Here is a 10,166-nt window from a genome sequence, read left to right on the forward strand (position 1 = left end):
TGTAGTCAAATAGTCAAGTGAGATGTGGTTTCATTTCCAAAGTACTGCACCTATTCTTCAAGTGAGACAATAATTATTGAACAAATCTTCAGGTTCACCCACATTCTCTCCTCTCACATTTGTTTTATTTGGTTTTCTCTCAATTTGATGAGAGAAAGAGCTTCCAGCTAATGATGTAGTGGAGGTGGTGGTAGAGGATTAACAATGGGTTTCAGTGAAGGGCTTTGTTCTGAGCACTAAAATACATTTAGGCATTTTCTGCAGCCCAAGGGATTGACAGCAGGACACAAAGCCTTGTACCTCTGTGTGGTGAATTCACAGCCCCTCCAAGTTAATAAATCATGAGAGCCACAACTCCTACGTGGCTCCCTGTCAGATGACATGAAATGGCTTGGGGTTTTTTTGCATGTTAGCCACTTGTGGATGGGTTTGGCAAAACAAATCAAGGTGGCTGATGCAGTTGCTGGCTCCAGCACCAGGGCAGCCTGGCACCTCCACCTGTGCTTGCCCATGGGCTCTTGCTCTCACCAGAATTTGTTGGAGTTAGTTGCCAGCTTTGGGCAACAAAGGTGAAAGGTCATTCCAATTTTCAGTGCTAATTCCACAGTGACCTCCCAGCCTGAGCTCGCCAAAAACATGTTTTCTTTTACTTTTCATTAAAAAAACTGTCACAGTTTCATTGCTGGGGCTTGTAGGACTTGGAGAATGTGGAGGGCTCTGTCAGCAACACCAAAGAACAAGACTTGGAGAATAAGATATTTTACCACCAAACTGACCATGGGGTTCCCCAAATGAGCTTGTGAGGCAGTCTGAGATCACAGCCTAAAGATATATTGCTAAGCTTCTGTAAAATGTTCCAAAAAATTACTTTTGTTGATGAGAAAGGCTCATCATGCTTACCCCTCCTGGCCATCCTCCATAGATTAACTCATTGGTCCAAGGGTGGCAAACAACAGACATCTCTCTGGGGCCAGAGGAGCCTTTAAGTTCATTCTGGAGGAAGGTGGTGGACAATGGTCTTCCCCTTTTGTTAGGTTTCACTTTGGAAAAAATAGATGAAAAATAAGTCAGCCAATCAACAGCTGTAAAACCAGGCATGACCAGAACCACCAGCTCCTTCTGGAACAGCTCCCAAAGTGAAACTAAACAAGGGACAAAACAAGGAGAAGAGCTTTGTTTGATAGTTTGTTTATCTATATTTATCTTCCAGGGTCTGCCTGTCCATCAGCTAATGATGACCAAGGTATTTCTTGCTCAAGTCATACCTTTTCCTTCTGTTTTAATAAGAACAATTCCTTATTCTGGAAAGCCAGAGCTCAAGCCCTTGACCTCAAGTTTTAAGCAAGCTCAGCCTTTTGAATGTGAAGGCAAACAACATTAGACTTTTTTGGCAGTCTGAGTGTGAATTAAACTCTCTGTCTAGACTCCACATGTACTTTGCTTGGGCTTGAGCTAGGATCCTTTAAGATCTCAAAAGCCAGTGAGCCAGATTAATACTTGCATGGGAGAACTACATGAAAGGCTGAGTAACTCAGCTAAGAGCACAAACAAATCAGCTGAAAGTAAACTTAATTCAGTCTTCCTTTCTGGCTTAACAATGTGTTCTGCAGGTTCACTCTCAAGGCCATTCTTTGAGTTTCTAAGAGAGCTATCTAAAAAAAAAAACAAAACAAAAAAAACGTAAAAAGAGATCATACTGAAATCTAATCCAAAAGCAAATATCAGCCCTGCACTCAGACAGGTTTATCTCAAGGTACTTTTATTGTGTGCCATAATCTCACTATTATTTAGAGTTTGCAAAGTGACAGTGCAGGCAATGAACTGACAACTGTTCATCCTTTCTGAGGGTTTGTTTTATGGGGCAGCAATAAGATAGAGAGGGGATGCATAGGTAAATGATGGCAGTGTTTCCCACTATCTAAGAGTCACAGAAAAGATATTGGGAGAGAAGAATTACTCATATTCTCCCAAATTCAGTCACAGCAAAGATGAGTTGATTCAGTGTCAGAGGGAAAAGATTCTACCCTCTTACAGATGTGGCAGGGAAAAGGAGCATTCAAGGAGCTCCCTCAACCCATTTGTGAGGGGCTGAAATGGCTCATCTGCCATGGTTACACGTGATCACAGACCTCCTTTGAGCTAGCAGGGGTTAAAAAGCCCAAGTCCCTCTCTAGAAGTACACTATCATGGTCTAATTGTTGGTTGTTTACCCCTTCCGGTGTGCACCACACAAAGTAATTCACTCCAAAAGAGAATGTCACCTCTTCAGTGTCCATTGCTTGTTGACTTTGTATCACCTTTTTTCTCCTCACAATCAGCTTTCAAAGTAATAGCTGCATCAGCTGGCAGAAAAATACAGATATGCTGCCTTTTTTTTTTTTTTTTTTCTTTTTAAGTCACAACCATCTTATTCATCCTCTACTCCTCATGCAAGACATTTCTGAGAGATGGACTGAAAAAAAAAAACCCCACAGCAGATGAGACAGACTCTGCAAAAAAAAAAGACTTCTAATGAAAATAAGTAAAAGAGACAGAGGTTGGGAAAACAGTCATGCCACTGCTATTGTATCTGGGTGGGGAGGAGATGCTTTCAGACAGGAAGGGTGTAAGCTCATGGCAGTACATCACGCACACAGATAGCTTTGAACAATGCCTCAGAAATGCAGGGAAGTGTAAATGTGTGCTCACTCACAGCAAACATGCTAATAGTTCCACACATCCAGAAAATCAGCCAGGTGGTATCCATCTCAAAATGATTATAGTCTTCTGAAAGGAAAGGTAGTGTACCTTCTGCCACCCACCACTGTCTTTGACAGGAAGGCACAGCTTGGGAATGAGGAATATCATGGATCTGAAAATTATGCCGGATCCCTCAAACCCGAGTACAACTCTTTTACCGCAACGTAATCCCTCTTCTCAAATTATTTAAGCAGACAGAAAACAATAAACCACGTTCAGAAGCTTTGTGGGGGCCCTGTGTACAGAAAGGAAGAAGGAAATGATTGGTAAGGACAGAGACAAACATAACTGTCCTCTTGAAATGCTAGCTGCCTTATTACATTTTCAAGACCTCTTGATTGAGATGATAACTTACTGTTTTCTGCAGCCATTATTGAAAGCTTGTGCAGTCTCATCTCCCATATTTTTCTAGTATCTATTATGTGTGTGTAAGAAGCACTCTTAATGTGGAGGTAAAGAAAGGGAAGCTGTATTATCTTTCTGCTGGAGAGGTTTTATCTTTAGTGATTGCATTAACCTAAAAGAAACACCAAAACCCCCTCTAGCACACTTGTTCTGCTCCACCACTCATCTCCTCAGCTCTCACAGCTCATTGCAGCTCTCTCCCTGGAAGATCAAGAGTCCGCTTAAAATGAGTGCAGCATTCAAGCCATGGGAAAATCCCCGAAGGAGTCTACAGCCTGTGATCCTGGCCTGAGGAAGGTGTTGTTCCTGGCTTCAACAGGAGCTGGATGATGCTGGAAGGTACCAGCAGAGGCAGAAGTGTGGTTAGTCCATGCTGGAGGTGACAGGCATTTATTATTAATGAGGGCTCTCACAGAACAGCCTGGCCCTCAGAAATCCCCAGTGTTCTGGAGACAGCAGAGGAGTCCATTTGTCATGGTGCAGATGCCTTGAAAAGATAACTCAGCCTGACTGCACCACGTTCCTGAGTTAATTTTCTTCTCCGGGGTCCTCAGAAGTGAACATACACCAGGCCCACTCTGGTATCAGTGACATCCATCCCCAAAGACTCTCTGTTCTGAGAGAAAGCAGGATCTGGACAGGATCAGACTACAGGAAGCCTCAGTGAAGGACCAAAGACACGGCTCAGAGGCAGGGTGATCAAAAGCAGCCTTCACAAGAGTGTGGTGCTCCAAGGTTGCCACACTCTGGATGCAGCAGGCAGATCAAAACTGGCATGCACCTGCAGGAGAATTCAGCCCATGGGGAGAGGAGGGTGTGTGGAACACACCAGCTGTCAATATGCAGACCAAACTATGCAGGTTGGTCTGCTGGAAAGGTTTAGTGTTGTCATTAAGGGCTGCAAAGATGAGGAGGGGTCTGGAGCATTTCTCTTGTGAGAAGTTTCTGCAAGAGCTGGGCTTGGTTAGTCTGGAGAGGACTGAGAGGGGATCTCATTAATGCATATAAAAATCTTGCAGGTGCCAAGAGAATGGTTCCAGAGTCTTTTCAGTGGTGCCCAGAGACAAGGACCCATGGTCATAAACTAAAACACAAGCAGTTCCACCTCAACACAAGGAAGAACTTCTTCATTGAGGGTGGTGAAGCACAGGAGCAGCTGCCCCGAGAGGGTATGGAGTCTTCCCCTCTGGAAGCACCCCAAACTCACCTGGATGTGAGCCCATGTCACCTGCTCCAGGTAACCCTGCTTTGGTAGGGGGTTGGACTGGGTGATCTCCAGAGGTCCCTTCCAACCCCACCCATTCTGTGACTAAGCACCAAGCAAAGAAAGGAAGTTTTCAAGCACAACAGATACAAATTGTATTGAAGCTTCTTTCTCCTTGGGCCTGGCTGAAAACAACAAGGAGAGAAAGTTGTGGAAAGCATGGAAGAAAAATGAGTGCAAAATGCTGGTGGGCAGAACCTTAGAAGGAATGAACTCATGAGAAGGTCATGGGTGGATTGAGTAAGGAAGGAGGCCTCACCCACAGGCAGGTTTTGGGTATTTAAAGGACAGGCTCAGAGCCAAAAGGAGAATGGTGGGAAATAACAATATCAGGCTTGGTGCCCCAGCTGAGGTGTAGCAATCCATAACATTGTGCAAATCCATTACTATTCATCTCTCAATGATTCCAGTCTTAAAGGAGCTCAGCCAGGTGCATGTTGTGCAAGATTTCTCCCAGCCACACACTCAGAAGGATTTCGACCCTGTTAGTATTGGACTGCTTACCAGAGCCATGTTTTGCTCAGCAAATTCAGTTTCCTGCTACTATGATCAGAAATCTCTCATTCATTGATTATTTTCTCCACTTTCTTTGAAAGTCCAAAAGCAACTGGGAGCATTAATGGAGCAGCCACCTAAAAAGGTTTTAACATTTTACTGAAAGAGGTAACTGCTGTTTTGCAAAAGCAAATAGGGCAGAAAGAAATGGTGTGGTGTTCCTCAGGAAACACAGCAGCAAATAGGTAGATTCGAAAAGAAAATTCAAATTTCCCCATAAATAGTCCCATGTTCCACTTATTTTTGCAATGTTCCTGAGACTAAACACAAGAATAAAAGAAAGAGTCCAGGAGCAATTTTGAAACCTACATTTAAACAAGAGTAAGTGACAAAGGAATTTTTTTTAAAAAAAATTCCAAATGTATAAAAACCACAAGGCGGGGGAGATATCTCTCAACCTTGGTGTTTTCTCTCAGCACAAGGGGTTTAGAGCAGCCCACACAGTGCTCCTCACAATGATGAGAGGAACGTGACAGAGGTGACCTCTGGGTGAACACCAGACCAGTCCTACACCACTGCATGGGCAGAGCTGTGGCTTCCTCAGGGAGAAGATCTCATTCCTGGATTAACTGGGGGAACCACCTTATCTCCTTTAATCAGCATAGTGCCATCTGGGACACTCCTGGGGAAAAGTGGAAGTTCAGAGGGCTGCTATTCCTTACCTGAGTCCAATTCTCCCAGTCTTAATGGTATTTTATTTGCTACCTATGATTTTTACCCTGGTAACCGCACATTCCCTTGATCTGGGGACAAAGCTGCATTAGAGTTTTCTGGAAGATAACACAGCTAATCAAATCAGCTGCTAGGTGATCCTGAAATAATACCCTTTACCAACAGAAGACAAAAAAGTGAATACATGTATAAACAGGGTAGAGCACTTGGGATGCAGATCAGGAGTAATGTTCCTCAACAGAAATGAAAGTCTGTCTTCCAGAACGCCTTTAAAGGTAAATTTTGCTGCAGTAGTCTATGCTGTGGAAGGCCTTGGGCCCATGCACTGCAAAGGGTGGGCAGAGCTGAGTGAATTTGGGATGTAAGGAATGTGGGGTGTGCCTCCGAGGCTGCCTCTCCGCTCCTGTGTCTTCTTCCTGATGGCTTGAACGTGGAGCTGCTGATTCAGCCACTCACCACCCACCACACAGACACATGGAGGAACATACCTGCCTCTCCTTCTTGGGTGATCAAACCTCAACAACATCACAAATCCAGACTGGGCCGACAAATAATCAATGGTATGAACAGATAATGAAATTTTCTAGGCTTATCTAAGACTTGTGGGCACACTCAATTCCTGACATAGCTCAGATGAGTTTAATTTCCACAAGATGTTTCTCTTTATGTAGAAGAGCCAAAAAACCCCAAAAAACCAACTCACTGCTGTGAGATCACTAGTCAGACACCGTGGTTCATAAGCAAATGAGGGTTTATAGGCCTCATCCTTCTGGAGCTGTTAAAATGGATTTGCAAGCCCTTGTATCTGAATGATCATGAGGTATTTGTATGTATGGTGGTCTCAGGGTGCTTACCTGTTGACCACCATTAGCCACAAAAACACCCTTTCCCTCTGAAACATAAAGCCTTTCAATTTTACAGATTATTATTTAATTATCGACAGGTGTCAGGTTATCCTGGCCTGGTGGGAATACTCTTTGGCCACACATGCTGTGATATAATACAGAAACATGAATCAGACAAAGAAAGGACCTCTTTTTAATTTAAAACATACACCCTGATTCCCATTGATCCTATTATGCACCTTCACAGCAGATTAACATGTCATTCAAGTAGCAAACCAAAGAAATAAAGCAAGGTGTCACGCACAACAAATGCCTCCATGACACAAGGCACCACCACCTTACACATGCAAGGGAGCTGAAGCAATTAAGGGTAAGAAATGTTTTCTTAACAGGAAAACATGCACCATGCTGTAAAAGCAATTCCTTCCTCTATCTAAGCTGTAAAGAGATATTCCCCCCGTAGCAGCAAGCCATGATGGATGGGAAAGTCAGTCAGTTTTTAACTACTGTAGCAATTCTGCAGTTATCTTGATTTACACCAGCTGAGGATCTGAACACAGTGATCTTCAGTGATCTGCCAAAAGCTCAAACTTCTTTTGTTCTTCCTTCAAAACATTTTTTTGTGGAAAAGAACGGCAGTTTCCAGGCATTTTGCCATGGTAATGGCAAGGGTCCACCAGGGAAAAATTCAGGATGTTGTCCTAGGAGTACAATCACACTTCTTTCCTTTTTTTCCCCTCTCTCTCTCTTTTTTTTTTTTCCTCTTTCCCTCTGACTGATGTTTTTTTCATGCAGGAACGGCCACAGTAAGCCCAGGATCAGTTTTGGGAACACTCACAAACATGTCAATCTTTGCATATGATTACTCACAGAGGAGGAATGCATTATATAACTCCTGTCTTTGTCTGAAATCAGTCTTCTGATTATTTAGTGAAGACTCTCAGATGTCCTTTCTCTTCCCCATTTGCAGTTTCTCCCACCCTTGGACTTCTTTAGTGCAGCCTGCAGTTTCCAGAGGAAGAGGAACAGACAAATACTCTTTTGGTACCTGTCAGTGTCAATTCCTGTTAGAGATGGAGAGGTTGCTCTTGATCACAGAGAGCAGATAGTCCTTGGCTGCAGACTGAGAACCTTTTCCTGCAGTAGTATTCAGCACAAAATAAATACACTTAAAACCAGAAAAAAAAACCCAACCAAAAACAAAAAAAAAAACAAAAACCTGTTTCCGAGTAAGAACTCTTATATCAGCCCCAACTCCTGAAATGCAGTTTACTCAGGAACACAAATTCTGTCCCCAAAAGGCCAACCAGCCATGCCACAGGTCTATTCACAAGTATGAATTTCAACTTGTACATATAGTCAAAGGCTTGTTCTTTGTGGTATTCTTAACAGTACTGTAAATTAGCATATGATAATGCTACTTCTCCTATTAGAGCCTTGGTATGTTTTGCCCTGTAGCTGTGATTAGGGAAAGAAAAGGAGGATAAGCTTAAAACCTGTTTTTTTTTTTTCCCCCAACTAGGTTAACACAAACACAGCCCAAGTTGTGCTTAAAAACAAGCCATTTCAGAGCAGGCATAATATTCCATGCCTGTTATTAAAATACTTGAGCTCATGCTGAACAGATTAATAGGGCTGAACCAGCAAAAAAGAAATCTCATAATGCATTTCTTTGCAGGGATTCCGCATCCATGACGCATTCTTCATCAATGCAGGTATAGAAATTACTTTGCTGCAATGCTTTTGTTAAAGCCCAGACCCAGCTCTGAATGGTGTGTGTTTAACACTCACTCGTCCTATGTGTCTGGACATACATATATGTATAAAGGGGCTACAACTGCTGCAGCAATATGTGGTCACTTACCACATATTTGTACAAATATCATCTTCTCCCCAAACTGGCATCCTATTTGTTACTGTAAATGCAGTGCAGATTGCTGGTGACTGACAGTTATTATCTTCCTGGGGCTGCTGGGTGGCAAAACCATCAATTCAGCTGATGTGAGGCAGAGGGGAATATTTAACCTGCAGAGGCCAGGAACCCAGCATTCCTAAAAAGACATCTTACATACCTCATATATTACCGCCACAACTGGAGCACACGTCTGTGGCTTTGGCAGGCCCTTCCTTTGTTTGTTCTGTATCCAGGTCCTGTTGCTGCTGTCATCCTAGCAACTTGCATGATCACCCAAGACAGCACAAATAGATATAACTTAATATCTCCTCAGGAGATTATTACAGAACTGTTATGCTTGAAATTAGGCACAATGATGCATTTTGCATCAGGAGCACACACTCAGGAGCAAAAAAGCCTGTCAGCAAAGCAAATTTCAGATGAGGCATGCTAATGCTGAGCTGGAAAAGGCCTTCTCACCAGCAATCATTTTGTGTGGGTAGTGAGATATTCCAGCCAGCCAGCCATACATCATGAATATCAATTACCACACGGACACATGCAAACAGACGCGCACATGCACACACACAAACACTGAGCTGGCTTGCTAATTGTCTGATAAAATCTGGATGCTTCATAACAAAGTGATTTTAGTGGCTGCCAAAAAGAAAAGTCTTTATACTGCAAGATATTTTAGCAGGGAGAAAACCAACCAGAGCGCAAGTAGAAAAGAGGATTTCAGTTCATGAGCATGTGGTTTCAAAACTCCTTGCTTTGGATGAAATCTGCTAACACAAAATCTAGTACCTTAAAGCTGATGTTGGAAAGGTTGAACATCAATTTTGAGTGGAGAATGGAAGGCAGGGAGATCTCTACATGACTTGTTTTTAATATTCTGAGAATCTTCCCTTCCTGATACCTTGTAAAAGGCATAAAGATGACTGTCAGGGTCTTGCTATGCAGCATCCCTCCCTCCCTCCCTCCCTCCCTCCCTCCCTCCCTCCCTCCCTCCCTCCCTCCCTCCCTCCCTCCCTCCCTCCCTCCCTCCCTCCCTCCCTCCCTCCCTCCCTCCCTCCCTCCCTCCCTCCCTCCCTCCCTCCCTCCCTCTGTGTGTATATCCATCTATCTATATATTTGCATCTATATCTCTATGTCTTGGAGACCTACCAGATTTCCATGGTGGCTGCAGCTGTATTCTGAAGGTTCATTCAAAGCCTGGAATATATGTGGGTTGGGAATCTCTCCCCTGACTCAGGCAGACCTCACTGATTTGTGTTCTGTCCCCACATGCATCATTCTTATGCCAGACAGAGCGGGAGGCAACTTTGTTTGGTTTTGGGGGACTGCTGGGGGGAGGAAGAGGATGGAGCTACCAAGATGTGTGCTCCTCCACATCTCTTTCTCTCCACAGTGCTTCAGACCAAGTATCTCTTGCCTTCTCAAGGCAGGAGAACAATGCACCTTGTTCTCAAGGACATTTTCCTGCTTGTTTTCATTCAGGCAAAAACCTCCTTTTTAATTCTCTCCTTTATGGTTGGTCTGGTATTTTTGGTGTTGTTTTTGAAAAATAGTTTAAAAAAAGAAAAAAAAAAAGTAAATAAATCAGCTTATAGGAAACAATGCCTCTTACACTTGTCAGATTGACACACCATGCTCCACATGGTGGGTCCCACCCTGTTCCATGAGTCCACTTTACATCACCATTGTCATGTCATGGACGTGGCTGATAAAAACAGATAAGAGTTTGGGAAATTTCCAAATTCAGGAGGTGGGGTTTATTAACTTTAACAAA

The 10,166-nt window shown here is 43.4% G+C and overlaps 1 long non-coding RNA gene across 1 annotated transcript; it reads right to left on the reverse strand.

Moving 5' to 3' along the window:
* Positions 1 to 6,650: 6,650 nt before the first annotated feature.
* On the reverse strand, positions 6,651 to 9,798 carry LOC111941881 (uncharacterized). Its single transcript, XR_002870324.2, has 4 exons — positions 9,542 to 9,798; positions 9,182 to 9,293; positions 8,553 to 8,655; positions 6,651 to 7,617 (listed from the first exon to the last, which is right to left on the reverse strand). It is a non-coding gene; the product is annotated as an uncharacterized LOC111941881 (long non-coding RNA).
* Between the last annotated feature and the right edge of the window lie 368 nt (positions 9,799 to 10,166).

The sequence above is a fragment of the Cyanistes caeruleus genome, chromosome Z (genome assembly GCF_971803275.1).
Source record: "Cyanistes caeruleus chromosome Z, bCyaCae1.hap1.1, whole genome shotgun sequence".
NCBI classification, from domain to species: Eukaryota; Metazoa; Chordata; class Aves; order Passeriformes; family Paridae; genus Cyanistes; species Cyanistes caeruleus.